This window comes from Crassostrea angulata, chromosome 8 (assembly GCF_025612915.1).
Source record: "Crassostrea angulata isolate pt1a10 chromosome 8, ASM2561291v2, whole genome shotgun sequence".
NCBI lineage: Eukaryota > Metazoa > Mollusca > Bivalvia > Ostreida > Ostreidae > Magallana > Magallana angulata.
The window spans coordinates 58,882,109-58,900,872 of NC_069118.1; the positions used below are offsets into that span (position 1 = coordinate 58,882,109).

Consider the following 18,764-nt stretch of genomic DNA (forward strand, 5'->3'; position numbering starts at 1 on the left):
AGATGTATGTATGTAGCATGTTTATTGTTTCATGTGATCCCGATATGAATGGTTAATGAACAATGTATTATTTTTTAAAGCAACAATTTTGTGACTTTTCATTATGACATAAATGTTCATATCAATTTTTACAAGTAAACACTTTGAAAATAAGCGCATTATCAAGTATCATTATCATTATATAAAAGGCAATGCACTGCCATATAAGAATCACGTGGTATATGCGTATTGCAAAATGTACAAAGTGAAGGGAAGAGATATTTAGCTGTTTAACAGATAAATATCAAAAACCAAATGCATTTTAGGAAAACTCTACAACATTATTATTTGAAATAAAATATGTGTGTTTTTAATCAACAAATCAGTTTCAGGAAAGTATTATTGATGGTCCGTGACATACTGAATATAACTGTTTGTCTCTCAATTATTGATGGTCCGTGACCTACTGAGTATGACTGTTTGTCTTTCAATAGATGACATGATTAAATGTGGTATGTGACATCTCCATAATGTGAAATACCTCCTATCGAAATCAACAATAAAATCAAGTATGACTTTATGACTTTATAACTTTTTCTTTCCGAAAATTGTTACCTAACAGCGTAGCGCAATCGGCATTACCTATGAAATTGTAAGTCATGAGTTCAAATCCCGCTGGTTATTTTATAGTATTTACCTTTCCAAAAATGTTTTAAAACAATTTTTTTTGTCGAATATGGTAAAATTTTAAAAAATTCGAAACAGGTAAAAGTATTTTGAATATAATGTACTTTTATCCACATTTATATAAACAGGTGTCTCATACCACCTTAATTATTTGTATGTTATGAAACAATTGGTTTGAATTACTGTAAACGCAAATACATTTGGCTGTGTATTTATTTAGCGTTTTTGACGGAAAAGGACGTCCGCTAAATCAAGGACATCGTCAAATATATACTTGTTTGTAGATAAATGGGTACCTTTAGAAATGCGCTAAATCAAATTCAAGCAAACTTGTTGAATAATCGTTTTTCGCCAAATATCATACACGCCAAATATAATACGTTTTCAGTATCAGATTTCTAAATACTGATTAGCATATTAGAGAAAATTTAAGACAATTCCAATTCTAGAGGGACTGAGGTAGTGCTCACCGATTTAATAAATAAGAAAAAATGGAAAAAATCAAATCGGAAAAGCAGTTTTGATTGAAGATTATGATAACAGGATTATAATAATGGGAGAGAGAGAAATTTGAGCTTTTTTTTGGAAAGCAAGTTTATTGGCGCGGAGGAACTGGACTGCTTTTGAAATTAACAAAGTTTGTATATATATATATATATATATATATATATATATATATATATATATATATATATATATATATATATATATATATATATATATATATATATATATATATATATATATATATATATATATATGATAAGATAAGATAAGATAAGATATTCTTTATTTCCTCCACATTATTGGAGAGTATTATGATGTTTAACATGAAACTAAATAACAAAAAACAGTCAGAGAAAAATAAATATAAATGCAAACATATTTACAATCAGTTCAGAAGAAAACAGTATTATTTCAGATTTTTCTACAATCAATAACAAAATGATCCCACAATAAAAATACGAATTTCGATACACAAATTATAATTTTTTTCCACTTTTCAAATGTAATTTGGGCAAAACTGGTATTTGCTGGACCATTGATAGATTCACGGTCACTCTCTCTAGTTAAAGACCGCTGACCACTGACCTATATTTAACACTCGCCCTGTTGGTCTCACGAACACGTCGTCTTCCCTGACCATGGGACGCACACAGTAGGCAGCTACAAGGTAAGGTTGTTGTTTTTTTTTTACCTGCAGGTTTTATCTCAGAGAAAATTTTGTATTTATCATTTAAAGACAGAAGTCGCCGTGCAACGCGGGAAGGGTAGAGGAGGCTGGACCCACCCCTCTTTGGAATTTTACTGATTAGGAATTGTTCTTTTAGATAACAATATTTGTGTGGGAAATTGGCACCGAAAGGTAGTGTATGTATTAAATGAAATTCAGTTCGATATTTGTTAGCAAATTTCTCGGGGATTTATACCTTCAAAAAATTTGAAAACATCAATTTCTAGCCATGTACTGTTCTCTGGACGTGTACATACAATATAAATATCCAATGGTTTTATATGATAATTAAAATCTGATTATTTAAAGGAATTCTATTTAATTTTATCACAAGTAACAAATAAAGTTTTGTGTGTACATCAAATTACTTCGCCCCCACCCCCTTCCGATATTATGCTGGAGATAGTCGAAGTGTTGTTTGTATAACAGGCAATTCCCTCTGTTACATAAAAAGTTTAAAACCAAAGATTTATAAATTTTACTTTTATAACAATCTAGATAGGTATAGTTAGGTTTAGAAATCTTTGATTTTAAACTTTTAATGTAACACCTCTTCTCTTTTCTCGTTTTAACCGTAAACATTGCAACATTACTTTGAATATTCACTCCATCCTATCCATCTTTGATGTATGAAGCGGACCGGAAAAACTAGGCTGGCGAAGATACTTCCACTTAATAAAAATCGTGTTAAAACTTATTAAATTAAGCATATTTTCGTTAAAAAACACAATTTGGTTGCAGCGGCCCTTCTTTTGACGGTGTAAATATCTTGCTTGCAATCAAAATAGATTTTCCAGTGTTTCTAAAAAACCAACAAAAATAATACAAAGTTGAGAGCTACATATATTAGTTTTTATAATTTTGAAATCACTACCCTTGAACATAGGTTATAATTTCACATCTAAGGACCTTAAAGTTCATTGAAAAATTTCTAGATTCCGGCATGGTTAATATATGTATTTCTACCCCATATATAATGAGTTTAAGCAAACCGTGATTCCAAGAAAATCAAGTTATCAACATCAGAGACTCTGGATGATTGTCACGGATTCTGTCTGTATAAATACAATTGATACAAAATGATTTCAATCATGGCGTAACTAATTGGATTCTGTACCGCACATACACAGAGAGAGAGAGAGAGAGAGAGAGAGAGAGAGAGAGGAGAGATTTTAGTTCTAGTATATTGTAGAAAGTGATTTGTTTGTCAACAAAAGCGTGTGTATGTGTAATACGTAAGCAGTGACCGGCAGCTACCGAAGAGCTGCCCCCGTTATGTATATATATTTGGGTGAAAGCGTGAGTGAGATGAGATGTACATGTAGAGCTCTATTTCGAGAGTCAGAGTTAGAAAGTGACCTACGTTTTTGTAAATTGTTAAAATGTAACACGGAATAAATTTGTTAATGGATACATGAACTTTTATTTACGCTACCAAAGAAGGAAATTAACAATGAATTAAAAATGGATTAGTTTATAGAGAATAGTGGGAAAATAAGACCGCACGCTCGGTCGCGCTACAATATACTGCTCTCTTTAACACATACAGCGACAAATTAAATCAGACATCTGCATTATTTTAATGTACTCGAGATCAAAGTTGGGAGAAGATGGTATTGTTTTTGCTCTGTCCTGTCAGACCACGGCCATCTGTCATTCTGTTACTTCTCTCACAAAATTTCATTGATTATAGAGAACTTAGGCTTAAATTGCCATGGGTAAAGTTATTTTATGCGATAAAAAGTAGATCGTTTTTGTCCTATTAACAGAAGACATCAATATCACTTATCATGTCGAGGTTGAGCTATCTTTCGAAACCCCGAGAGAAACCCCATCGATACTGTACAATCACAAAACTTATTCAGAAAAACTCCCAGCGATTCCGAGACCTCGAAATCTTGATACACCGCGGAATAGATGGGTCACGTGATGCCATGACGTATAAGGAACTGTACGTGGAAGCCTCTAAGCTGGCAAAGTTCCTGGTTTACAAAGGGATTCAAAAGGGGGACAAGATTGCCTTGTTTGGACCAAACACTCTAGAATGGGTTGTAGGAGAGCTTGCGATACTTTTGGCGGGAGGCGTCGCTGTCCATGTGACAATAAGCGTCACAGACGCGCGGGATCTCTGGGATATCTTCAGGCAGGCGGATTGTAAAGCTTTCTTGATCGACCCTGGGAAAGGAGAAGCGTTTCTGGACGCCATTTTTGCAGTTACTTGCGCTTTTTTGGCGCCGACGTCCTTCAAGACAGTACAAGGACATAGACTCGAACGACGCGACAGTTTTGTTTCTCAGGGAAGTTGACGGTATCCAAGGTTACCGAAATCTTCAAGGAATCCTGGAAATGGAAGACACTGATGTGCAGCTTCCAGTGCTTTATCCCGAGGACGAAATTCTTATTTTTACCACCTCCGGCAGCACAGGGAAGCCAAAGATGGTCCCACATTCTCACATTGATCACCGTGGAGTCCATTCAAGAAAAGACTTACAACGACCGGCCGTTTGGCTGGGTAGGCGGGTCACCTGTCATCAAAATCAGCAACGGCATCACTCGGGTGTTCAGCGATTCCTCACTGGCAATCAAAGGCAATGACATCATGTCAGTATGGGACATGATTAAAGCAGAACAATGCTCAAAAGCCCTCCTGATGCCATACTGTCTAGGGGACCTGATAGCCCTGAAGGACTCTTACACTGACGACTTTCAGTTGGACGTTATCCTTTGTGGTGGTCAGATTATTGATAACTTCTACACACAGGTTGTTGGGGTCTATACAAAGAATCTGGTAGTAGTGTATGGGTCGACGGAGGCGGGTTTTGTCACAATGAGACCCCCGATACAAGAAGGGGACACACTGGAGATCGGAGACATTGGCGGTCCGGTGGGAGGAGTCGAACTGAAGACCGTGGATGACAGTGGAAACGTTCTTCCCCGAGGGGTTCCGGGAGGGCTCTGCATCAGAAGCCGTATGGCATTTAAGGGATATTTTCAAAACGAAGAAGCCAACAAAGTTTCTTTTACTGGTAACAGATGGTTTCGATCAGGAGATATTGCAGCTATAACCAATGACAACAACGTCGTAATTCAAGGACGAATAAAGGACATTATTTCCCGCGGCACCAGGAAAATTATGCCGGATGCTGTAGAAGATGTCGTCATACAGATGAGCGATCTTCTGCACGTGGCCGTGGTTCCTGTCCCAGACAAGCGTCTATATGAAGAGGTGTGTCTCTGTTTTGTCACAGACAGAAATTCTGACGTCACTGTTGATGACGTCAAACGTTTTTGTGAGGAGCATTTTGAAGTTAGGCAGTCGGCATTTGGATTGGGTGAGAGACCGACGTACTACTTCAAGTTTGATTCGTTTCCAATGTTGGGCACTGGTAAACCTAACAAACGGATGATAAAGATGGACGCTGAGAACCGTCTCAAAAATAAATGAATAGAGGATGTGTTCTGTTGGATTTAAGGCTCAGCTAGGGAGGGCTACATGCGCTGATCATTCATATGATTTTTCACCTTCAATGAAAATTCACAGACGTCATTCGCTATAGTTAGGAGCAGATGAGATTGTTTAGGTCTAAGTTCTAGTATCATACCATAATTAAGCTTCATTCTTGTAGTTAAGGTTTTATTTTTTGACAATGTTATGTACTAGGAATAAATATGCATTCTATGTGTTGATTATATCTTACAAAAATATGTGTTAACAGTTATCGATTGAGCACAATGCTGGGATAATGGAAAGATGTATCTGTTAAATTCCTTGTTCTTCTATTTGTCAACATTTAAACTAGCTTTTAAGATTTTGTTTTTCTCGTTTCAGGTATCAACTTTTGTTTCTTTATTACCCTGAATCTCTGTTGTTGTTTTTACTTACACAGTTTTATTTTCTGTTATATATGGCATATGCTCACCTGTATATTACTCTACAAGATGTATTCTAGCTCGTCAACTTTATACATTAGTTTCTTAATAAACATCCTAAAATTATCAGGTCCTTTATCCTGTGGTTCCATAACAGTTGGTAAATACGTCGATCGGCGATTACATTATTATATGTTGTACTTATAATCATATATATACAATTTCCTGTGTCTTTGCCTGTGATAACACTACGTATCGATTTTGTACTATATAACTCATTAAGCCAAATTGAGGCGCCAGCGGGTTTTGCTTATTTATATTTAAATATTTAATCGTAAGATGGTTTAAAATTATATAAATATAAGTAATAAGGAATCATTCTTTGGATATTATGAGGTGATAATTTCGGTCGGGGCGTGATCAAATCTATCATAAAGCCCTTGTTGACGTATTTTCCGGTTTTTGCCGGATAAGTTCGACCACATGTAACGGTTTTTTTTTGCGACAGTAAAGAAATGTTCAATATACTGATTAACAAAGAAATCGGTCTGATGTGATGACCCAGATGCGCTTTGATCAGTTTGAGTAAAGTAACCTAAAAATACTAGTGCATTGTAGTTCATTACAGTTGAACATTGACTGCGATTTCCTGTCAGTGAATAAATTCGTTTCGATTAAATTATATCTAATTCTGCTGTTTTTAACTGAGCGTAGTTGTTTTCCCTTCAATGTAAAGAGTATGATTTTTGGTTATCTATAATTTCTATCAATTCATACCGTTGAACCACATGCACTTGTTTCTGAGAAAAAAAAATACCCTAAAGTATAGCATAATCTATTATACTATAGGGTCATTTTTTTCTCAGAAACAAGTGCCTGTGCGTTGAACCATTGTCAAGCTTTCTTTTTTCATATTATTATTGAATCAAGTAATATTATTGGTAAAAACAAACAACCTCAAAAAGCCAATTGTGATAGTAATGTTACAGTACCTAACCATTTAAGGTTCTCCACACCTTTGTAAACAGTTTTTAAACAAGCACACCTGGTTATTATTTTAAAAGTTATTATGTTTAAAACTACTAAACAAGTTTACTTTTTCTCTTAACAATATATCCGTATAGGCATGCATGTGTACAAAATATGCAGGGTTATTTTCGCCCCCTGTAATGTTCGCCCTTCTTCACTTGCAAGCAGTTTCGCCCTGAGTCCTGGATTCGCCCTGGAGACACAGTTGTGTTTAGAGAGATAATTTGAGAGACTAGAATTCGTCCAGTCTTAAATTCGCCCGCAGACAAGGAGGGCGAAGGGGGCGAAAATAAAACGGGGGTGAATATTTCCCTATATTTACATTCTACTGTGTTTTTCCATTAAATTCCGTGATGTTTAAATGCCTCTAAATGCAACACCTATTCACTGCGTATGGATTTTCAAGTAATTTACATAAGTAGTTCTCAAACAGTGATTTCTATGTTATCGGTTAAAAAATGTATTTCATAAATGTTGTCAAAAGACCATGTTTTATAATTATTCACCAAAACAGTTGACTTTATTGTTAAAAGCAACATTTCAATGGTTATTTTTCATGGATTATATTTTCATGCTCGTCGATCTCATCTCAACAGTCTCTTTGATAACCAGTTTAAACCGGTTTTACAAATCAGCCGTTCTTGCTGTTACTAATTTACTCCCTCCGTGATATGCACTTTATATCGATTTATTTAAGTAAGCAATTGATTTCTTCAGTGAGGGAATGTAAATATAAGCATTGAATGATGTATTTTTGACGTCGTCGTGTCAATAAAAATATAACTGCCGTCAGGTGAGCAGACATATCGAATAACGTGCGTTAGCGCGTTATGATAATTTGTCTGCTCACCTGACGGCAGTTATTGACACGACGACGTCAAAAATAAATCATTCAATGCTATAGTATGCAGTAATTAAGACGGTTTTCACAACTTTGAAATCAAATAAACAATAACCACGATAGATTCACTATATGATGATAAAAATATGTATAAGGGGGTTTTGAGCCGTGCACCTCAAGCAATTCCCAGATGACGTGACACACCGCGGCATAGAGATAAAAACTGAATACCACCTGTAAAATCAATCAATTTAAGCTGTATTCTTTTAAATAGCGTTAAGGTAAAATCTTGCATTCATGCATTTGATTTTCACAGATAGGAAACATGCTGGGTTTGAGTTCGCGTGTTGATATGTACATATTTTAGTGAAGTTACTATTACACTGCACATTTCATCAAGAAGGGAGCCAGTAGAAACAAAAAAAATTAAAAAAAAAAAAAAAAAAAAAGGACACGAAACAAACAATAACACAATTCTTTATTGACCTCTAATATCTTACACTCCTAGAGTTTATTACCTCAGATATCATGTGCCTTTTTTATGTTGTAGTACCATGAAAACATCTACTCGTACTATATTATATTTCTTCATGCACCAAAAACCCGACATCAAACAAGGCCCATTTTTAAATCATAAGTTTCATGCTCACAGTTTAACTTTTTTGGCAATATGAAGTGAAAAGAATGTACTGGTACAAATGTATTCAAAAATTGAATCGTTCGTTTCAATACTGCTGTATTTTCAGTTTTTAACCATTTTCTAGGATTCGGTTTTTTCTCCTGTATGCAGATATGCACTTAACCCTGAAACATTGTTGTAGCTATTTTTATTCAATACATTTTTTTTAAACTGTTTATCTTATTTTTAATAATACACATCTATAGACTATCATACGCTATATTCTGATTTGAAACTATTCATAGTTAACATGCCCATGCATTTAATTTATGTTTTGCTTTCATATTATCTTGCATATCTACAAGCATATCGGAAATTAAAATTGATACAAGCCATCTTTTGATGATTTTTACAGGAAGATGTATTAGGAATTTAGCTGTATGACAGTTTGTTTTTGTATGCACACATGGTAGAAAGAAAGCAATCTAAACAAACTAACTGAAATCAGTTTACAACTTATCTTAATTAGATTGAGATAGAACGCCTTCATTACATCGTAACAAAGAGGAGAAAGTTTAAACTTACGATTCATACTATAAAAAATTATCACTATCACGAAATGGAATGTAAACATGTTCGTTATAAAAATTATTTACATTGTAAATATACTGGAAATATTAACACAATGTGTTAAGATGGATAAAATACTTTTTTGTCTAAAGTATAAAAAACACAAACGCACATCTTGCCTGTGTACTGTATAAGTGTTCCTAACAATTGTATATACAAGAATTAAGTACTTTACAATACAATACTTTCTGTCCTTTAACACTCCTTTAATCTCTTCTCTATTTGTCTAGACACCAAACAATAAAAAAAGTGACCTGCGGTGTTGAAATATGTCTATTTTCTGCCGTTAAACATTCCCTTTATCTCTTCTCTTAATTTTGTATCCAGAAACCCATAGATGAACGGATGAATTGTTGAGTCGAATATGTCCGAGCTGTCGGCTATGAGGCTCGCCTGGAGCTGACTGTAGGTGAGCTGGTGCCAGAACGTGTGCTCTCCCACGGTGATGGCCATGAGCTTTATGACCATGGAAGGAAACCGGTTGAAGGCGTACACCCCTGTTAATACCATGAAGGTGTAGGTGAAGCGGTGCTTCCGGAAGTGAAAGGTCAAGGTTTGTCTCGACAATGACTTACCCCACAAAATGTTAAGACGTTCTGTTGACCTTCCGGTCTTTCTTTCGGTTTTAATAATGGAGTCGTTTTTGGTGCCAATGGGTCCTAATTCAAAAGACGACGTTTTGCCCATGGAATCTTGTTTTGCTGGTGCATTTTTTTCCTTCCTTTGTGTCGTTTTTTTAAACGCCGTGTAGATAATACGAGCAATATAGGAATATAGAACCGCCATAACTATTATTTGACAGAAAACCAGACACAGTATAATAACCATATAAACGATGGCAGCTGTTTCATTATTCCGACCTTGTTTCTCGCTGCATTGATAAAATGTAACGTTTTCAACATTCAAATTGCGATACTCTTTAACTTGAACCTCCAATTCTCCGTAGAAGATCCAGATTGTGGAACCAGAGATCGCTGCAATAACTACTGCGACACATAATGAGATCCACTTTTGTTTTAAACTAAAGGATTTCTTACCATTTTGGTAGAACAATAGAAAACGGTCAACTGCTATTAATAGTAAAATTGTGGAAGATATAACTTTAAATACGTTAAGGAAACACGTTCCTATCTGACAGAGAATGTCTGATTTAGGTGTAATAAAGTAAAAGTTAAGGTACACTCTGTATACAGTCCCTACTACACAAACAATCGCATCGTTCATCGCTAAAAACGGGACAAAAAAACGACCAGAATCCATCCATTTTGTCAGTCGAAAGAGGAAAACAAAGACGATCATACAGTTTGCGACAGCACCAATGGAATTTGTTATTATCATGATAACAGACACCGGCAATCTGTCGTCTGCCATGACACGGTTCAACGCTTCCAACGTCACTTCCTTGTTCATGGTGACGTTTGACACAATAGATGGCATTTTTTTAATAGCTATTCAAAATCACTGAAGTTCAGAATTTGTAACACTAGCGACGATCATCAAAGATGCCTAGCATTATCACTGCAGTTATTCTTCAATACGTTGGACATATAAAAGCATGCAGGATGATGTACATCCTGGATTACGCATGGTATTATAACAAACATCCGCTTTTAAAGAAATGTTTTACAATGATAAACACAATGGATGAAGAACGTCAACGGATGCGGCAATACTAATAACAGTAACGCTATTGATCAAATAGAGTACAGTACCATGCACGTATTAGAGCATTACAGTACACCGAAGTTAGATATTGTCAGTCAGTAATCACGATTTCCTGTCACAGTGATTAAATCTGTTTTATTTTCAAGAAAATAGTGTTTTGTTGAGGAAGTTGTTGTGTGCATAAAAAAGTCATTTAACCACATATTTTTAAGTAAACATTTTCAAAATATTTTCACGATAACGTGTGAAGTGTATACGATATTTATTATATAATCAATTACAAGGATATATTTGTTTAACTTAAATGCTACCAAAAAGGAGCCAGTTTTAATGATAATGCCATGCTTTGTACAGAATCGATCCAACGATTCACTTATGTTTACATAACAAAAACAGTTATAGTCCTTGTTACCATCTATTATTACATGTTATGTCCTTACCTAAACAAAGGAAAATAGAAATATCGTTTTTCCTGTAGAGACTTACTTCTACGCAGGCCTTACCAACAGAAACGTTACGAAAACTTCACCCTGCAGTTTTAGTGGTGGTAATCTGACATTCTAGCTGTTTCAATATTGTTGGTTTTTAAATCTATAAAATTGTTAAAATGTTGAACTTTATAATTATACTCTTACTGTATCCAATTGCAGTCGATATTATCGAAAATATCGGCGCAAATCAGATAAAGTAAATGTATAATAAGACTATATTATATATAAGACTATATTGTTCGTATCCCCTTTCTCAACTACAACAAATATTATAAAAACTGGAATGAAAATATACTGACTGTTGGGATTTGATTTTTCGGTATACATAAACATAGACATATATGTCTGTATATATAAATGTATAATATAAGAAGTTTCGAACAGTGCATTTAGGTACAAAAATGACATTTTGTAGTAATAATCTGTCTATTTCACACACCAAATTGTATCTGTTTCCCTTTTATCCTTCTTTTTTTTAAATCTGTGCAGCCATTGTGTAATCTTCATAAACGGATCAGTGTCATCAAATTTTGACAGGGATTACTTTGTTGGAAAAAATTGTTTGATTTTTCTTGACGTTTTCGGAATATTTCGGAATATTTTCCCGCTAAATACCAAAGAATTTTCAGGAGGCTGTGGTCAACAAATTATCCATAAGATCTGCCTTAAACTTCTAAACATGTTATGATACATCTATCATTGACCTTAAAGTATTATTAAGTAATGAAGTTATATAAAAATAATTTGGGTTTTTTATATCTTTATACAGAGCTTTTCATCTGATTGGTGTAAATATGGCCTAAAAATGGCTACCACTTGGATATCCAGCTCACTTAAAGTATAATAGATTAAGACAAATAGTAATATTTTTTTATATACGAATCATACCTTTTAATTACAATAGGTAAAGAAATCGAAGTACTGGGTATTTTGATCATTTCAGGTGTACTATTTTATATTCAATGTGCCATTTAGTCAACTTTAATTTAACTCTCCCCCATTCTCGGCAATGTTCGATAACTCAAAATTATCCGGAATTTTTTTATTCGTACCATAAATCTGCCTTTTATATAGATAATTTTAATTAGTTATGTAGTGTTATTATAACATGCAGTTATTCAACAAACTTATTAGCTTAGTGGTTTAACATAGAACTACTACACTCTGGGAAAGGGGTTTAACCCTCCGATGCACCGGTACAATCGTTTTTGTTTTCTAATTTGATCTCAACTTTTATATTTATTCCATGATATTCATCGTGGATAAAATTGCAATAACTTTTTAAAATGCATGGATACCATCAACAAATTTCTTCTTATTTTATTTCATTATAAAGTTTTTATGATAAAAAAATACATTGAGGCTAAGGATCGGAGAACCTTAAGAATGAGTAACTTGCATTTAGAATTAAGGTCATGTAAATAAATCAACGGTCAAAAGTAATGATGTTATCTATAATTTTTTTCAATTTTCACCTCTGTCAAATATTTTTTAAAGCATATCTTCTTTCACTAGCGGTCAAATTCCATATCTAATATATCTTAGTAACGGGTTTATGACAATTCTGCTGTTAAACGATAATTAATAAGCATTTATTTTTTAAAAAAAAGTTGCATCATAATTTACTTATGTTTCAATTTCAAAGGAACAAAAGGGTTTTTTTTAAAAATAACAAAAAATATTCATTATCTCGAAAAGTAGTATTATTGTAATAAAATTATAAAAATGACAATCTCATGAAAAGGAGATTAAAATAGTAGAATTGAAACGATGAGAACAAAAATGTGACATCATATTTCATTCATACTTTGACTATTTAAAGAAATATTTTAAACTTTTGTTCCAAAACACAAAATATTAAAGTTTCAAAACAGTTGAATAAAGGAAATGTTGGCCTCTCTTTGTTGTACCTTCAACTAAAAAAAGTTCAATTTTTGGACAATTTTGCATTTAAACGAAAATGTATTATTTGAAAAGCATCGGACTCTATGCTCTATTTACCAGACATGCTACAGTGCAATTTTATCAGCTCAAATAATGAAGAAGTAATTCATATAAAACAACTCTTCAATTCCATCTTATATCTCTTTTTAAAGGCACTATGTAAACAAATAATCTTTTGTTTCTATGTTAACTTTACAAAAGTTACAAAGAAGTTCCTTGGATAATACATAATATAGCTACATGTATTCAATATATCTCAAATAAAATGTACTGAAACAGTTTACGCTCTTTTAACTCGCGGGACTTAGCGACAAAACAGTTCCTCTGACGCATTTATGTACTGTCCGACATCTTGTCCCTCAGAAGAAGAAAACAGGATACGAATCAATGAGATATTTTATCCCCATAAAGGTCGTTATAGATGCTGTGCCAGTCACGCCGCACCATTCTACCATTTTTCTCCATACAAGAGCAATGTGAGAGAAGATGTTCTATTTGTAGAATATTCCAGTGCCCTTGGTGATGCAAGATTTGTCTATATAGGAAACAAGAGCAATTCAAAGCACACGTTTACTAAGTGTCGACATAACCACGGATATCTTAGCTCGATTCCTGAAAATAAATGCACATTCCCAAACCTTCTGGAGCTGGACTTGTCTGACAATTAAATAAAGACCATAGGGAACCTTTCTTTTTTGACCTTTCTGAGTGTCCTTGACCTCCGTGAAAATAGGATTTCTTACATACGTAAAGGTACTTTTGACAAGCTGTAATACCTGTGGAAAATTGATCTCTTTTTCAATGACATAGCTTGGATTGATCAGAGAACTCTACAGTCTCCCCACCTTCAGCTAAAAGACATGACCTTCCAAAGTCAGAGGGGAACACTGACAACAGTAAATATATCCAACCTCTATCCGGATAGAGTGTTCCATTTTGTGGATTTCTCCAACAACTGCATTGATAAAATCATTAACTGTGACGTCGATGGTCCATACCCCAGCTGCTATAGCAACTGGTCGATAACAACATTTATTGATCATGAAGACCATAGACGAGGCGGAAGGTTAAATCTGCACCTTTACGGATGTTTGAAGCCATTTCAAGACATTGCAAAACTCTTTAAAACGGAGAAAGACCCATCACTTTTGTCGTGTTTGAAATTTTACCGATACATCATATTTGGTGACTCCAGCTTTGAATGTTCCAGTGAACTGTTTTCTTTTCATAAAAGTGTTAGAGAATTAGCAAGATCTGGAGCGTTTAATGTTGACTGCACTGACCATATCACAGGGCAGATGTATAACATTTCCTACTTGTTTCGTGAAAACAAAACTGATATCTTCAGAACCAGTCTTAACAACAGCATATGTCCAAGTCTATGCGAATGCTATGTTAAGCCATCATTAGAAACAGTGTTCCTGAATTGCTCATTTCGAGGCTTAAACCAAGCGACACTCGAAAAGTGACACATATCTGGCAATACCAAAATACAACAGTACTCCTTGACAATAACGAGATCTCATCTTTGAAACACTTTACAGGGAAATTTCTACGGAACGTAAAACGCATTGATTTATCAAACAACAGGATAACTGCCATTCCTCGCTCGTTTCTGCGAAATCTGGAAAAAGCGTCCTGGATAGACTTGCGCGGAAATCCTATCACTGTTCTGTCCAGTGTTCTTCGGGGTCTGTTCTTGAGGACGTGTGTTCTAAAAATTGATGCAGTCATTCCTTGCACGTGCTCGGTACTGTGGCTCAGAGATTGGCTGATGAACCATGACTGTGGTGATGACCTTGGATTCACGTGCAGGGACACAGGCTTAAGCATCCGCTATACAGAGTACCTCAGAGTTTGACGTCTGTGAAAAACGAAGTTGGTACTTTTATCTTACACTGACATTTGTTATCATTCCGATAACATTGATCTTCAACGTACATTATTTTAAAATTGAAGTTTACCTTTTAATCAGAGAGGTCATTGCATTCCGTAAAACAAAAGAACAAGACTGTAGGTTTGATATTTATATTTGTTGTGAAGAAAATTCCCCTGAATTGACAAGATGGCTTAAAGAAGTTTTTTTTTACCTTATTTTGAAACGCAAATGTATCGAGTTCATTGGCCTGAGCGGGATTTCCTTCCGGGGTCCTCGATATTTGATCAAGTGACGTCATCCGTGACAAAATCTGAAAATTACGTCATATTTCTTACTTCTGCGTTCTGGGGGTTTCAAGAAAATGAAGACACAAAAATGAATATGGAATGGCGTCTTATCTGGAACTCCAACCGAAACAAACAAAGCAAAAAAATTATGTTAGTTAATTTTGATCACGTGAGATATTCAAACTGCTACGATAGGATCATGAAAGCATTTATACGTTTGAAACTTTTCTTCAGATTTAAAAAGCATCTTTTGAGTGATATCCAAGAAGAAATGGGTTGACCTTTTCGTGCTGGGAGAATGGTCGATAACAAGAAGCCGGTGTATCGTCATCTTCCATTAGAGGAGCTCAACACAAACTTTTGTACAGATAGAAAGTAGATTTATCTCAGTGTATGCTTTTTTCCTTCTGACTTTTTTATATTTGAATGTAAGTAGCTTTCACATTTAGATTATATTTAATATATGAAAAGATGGCTTTCCTTTAAATTTCGAAAAAAATATACATGTACAATGTTATTGGATTAAAGAATAACAGAATGAATAATTCCCTTACATTTTGTGCCTATTAAATTTTTGAAAGCCAGCGGAAGATAAAATGTGACCTATAAGTTTAATCTCACGTGCTGCGGAGTCTTGCATGGTGTTTAATCATACCTTTTCAACATGGTCTGAGAGGAAAACGGGTGAAGATGCTGCTCTGAATTGTTGCGCTTTGGAGAGACTTTACTACGCATGCACACCTCGGAGTTCTGAAATGTTCTTGCAGTTAACGGATCCTCTGCGATTTGTGTCTACGGGAAAATTAGGGTTTACATTCCGTAGAGTTACAGTTCTTCGTTTAAATAAACAAAATTGCAATTTACGGAGCAGATAAAATGCGCTAGTTTTGAACCGATTATTCTTATTTCTGTACGTATTCCTTGGAAAAATTCAGTGAAGTAGTTCTATCCACATGATGATTGAGAGTTCCCATGTCTACACAAACCACGCTCCCTCATTTAACGGGGCTGGTGATAATGATTAAAAGAATATCAGAGGAAAGTAAAGTAATATGTCTGTCATAAAATGTCCGTGGAATTTTAGGTACTGTACCGAATTTATTGTAACAAAAGGAATATCAGTCCCAAACTAGCCCAAATATTTGTGGGCCAGAACTTGCGAAGGTTTTTTTTTGAAGAGCTGGAGCTGTGACATGGTACTATAACCCTACTTTTTCGTAGAGCTACATACCTGCATCTCATGGGCGGATCTAGAGTTATCAAGGATCTAAACCCCCATCCCCCCTGCAAAATTTAAATTCCTTTAAATTTATATTAAAACATTTCCAAAAATATTCCTCAAAATCCCCCGGGAAACTGAAGCAACCTACCCCCTCCTACCTGGATAAAATAGAAGAATTTCTCCATCCGCGCATGCAGCTACTTGCAGTCGTGGCCCTGATATGGCAGTTTTTGAATTAAAATCAATATAATCCCGTTGTAAAATTAAACATTAAGTTTAAGAGAGTTGTGTTAATAATAACCTGTCTGGTTAAAATGTGAACAAGAATAATACTATAAAGTTCTACTGTGCGCATGCGTGTTACAAAGTCTCCACTCGATGGAGAGTTAAAGTTTAATGCACATACTACGCACTGGTGGTACCTTATTCCAATAAGATTGTTAAGCCCAGATATGACATACATTCAATTGCTATTAACTGTTATTGCAGAGAAGAAATGTTAATGCCCCTTGTATATCACTACCTTAAAAGTGTGTATTCATTATCAGTCCTGTTATTTTTCTATAGAGCTTTTCATTTACTAAAGTTTCCGAAAGATAGAGAAGAAACCGTACTCGGTAGATGTAAATATTATATCATGAATCTTTATTACGTCAACATCTCTATTTTTCTATATTTGCAAAACGGCGTTTGCTCATACATCCCCACCCCTCTTAGGAATGAACCTCTAAAACTTGTTTCAAATCCCTGATTCTTTTTTAAAATAAGAGCAATAAGAAATGAAATAAGGAGTCTGTCGATGTTCACATCATGAAAATAATCATATACATATACACTTACATAATTATTGGTAATATCATGTACCAGTGCTAGTTTTGACAACCATGTGATTAAACCTTACACGTACCATGCTGATACATTCTGATAACACACAAAATAGGATTAAAGAAAACATACAACCAATTCCTGTCTATATGAGTAATTCTGAAGAGGGTGAAACAAATACAACTATACCATATATATATATATATATATATATATATATATATATATATATATATATATATATATATATATATATATATATATATATATATATATATATATATATATATATATATATGATAATAAGCTACGGAAATAATGGTAGATGTTGTTGTAAGAATTAAAACCTATTGGTTGTTGTGTCATGGATAACTAATAAGAAAGTTATTTCAATGCTTACTGTAACGTTTCTCTTTTCATTATTTTTTTAAATGAACTTTACATATTATGACATGTTCAAATTTCCTAATCAATTGACAGAAATAGCTGTTTTACATCAACATGTAAAATCTATGAGAAATAACCATGTATCAGTCTTATCCGGCGGATTGGGTGAGAGCAAAAACAGTGACGCTAATAACAGATATGAGTATTATACTCAGTCTGGAATCACACATGCAGTACAGTGCAATACAGTTGAACTTTAACAAAGTCATTGATAATCATTTCCTATGAGTAAGTAAAACTCAGTCAAAGTACATTTATTTTTTTTTATTGACACTCTTTAACATACATGTATATTTAAACAAACAACTAGACTATCAGATAATACAGGAATATACATATCAACAGTCTTGAAAGTCTTAAATATTTTCTAGATTTTATTTACATTATACTGTTAAAAAAAGTTGTAAATTTTAGTTTTGTTTCAGTATTCATAAGGATTCATATCTTTAGTAGTATAAGGTGATCAAAGACGGTCCAGCCGCTCTAATCTCATACTGTAAATTCCAATTTTCCACGATTTCGCAGTTTTGTATCAAATCCCAAAAACATAAAAACGCATACAGCATTTTTTGTTAACATTTTTACATAGTTCAAAACTATAGGCCAAAAAGTAAAGGCGAGATTTTAAAATCCGCCAATCTTCTTCTGGCAATTTCATCAGACATGCTACTGTGCAATTTTATCAGCACGATGAACATCTTTATTTATATAAACAACTCTTGAATTCGAAATCCATATCATATCTCTTAATATGTAAATAAATAATTTTTTGTTTCTTTAAGCTTTACAAAAGTTACAAAGAAGTGTCTTGGAGAATACGTAATGTACATGTAGCTACACATTTAATATATCTCAAATACCGGTATAATGTACTAAAACAGGTTACGCTCTCACTCGGTTTATAAAGCATTAACAGACCAAACCCTTTTTTCCTGTGTCAAACAAGTAGGTATTCATTTTAATGTAAAAGGGTAACAGGAAGTAAAAATATTTAAACAAAGGTCTTTAATCAATTATACCCAGGGTACAGAAATAGATTTTCTAATATCGTAATTAACTTGGTGATAAAAATGTGTTTTTTAATTTTCAAAAGTTTCAAAATCAAGACTCAAAAT

General features: G+C 34.1%; 1 protein-coding gene and 1 pseudogene across 1 annotated transcript in view; both read left to right on the forward strand.

The window, feature by feature from the left end:
* LOC128161682 (perlucin-like) overlaps positions 1-18,764 on the forward strand; it is a 120,493-nt gene that overhangs the window by 73,330 nt on the left and 28,399 nt on the right. The gene's annotated exons all lie outside the window — the stretch shown is intronic.
* On the forward strand, positions 3,691-5,897 carry LOC128161667 (medium-chain acyl-CoA ligase ACSF2, mitochondrial-like; annotated as a pseudogene).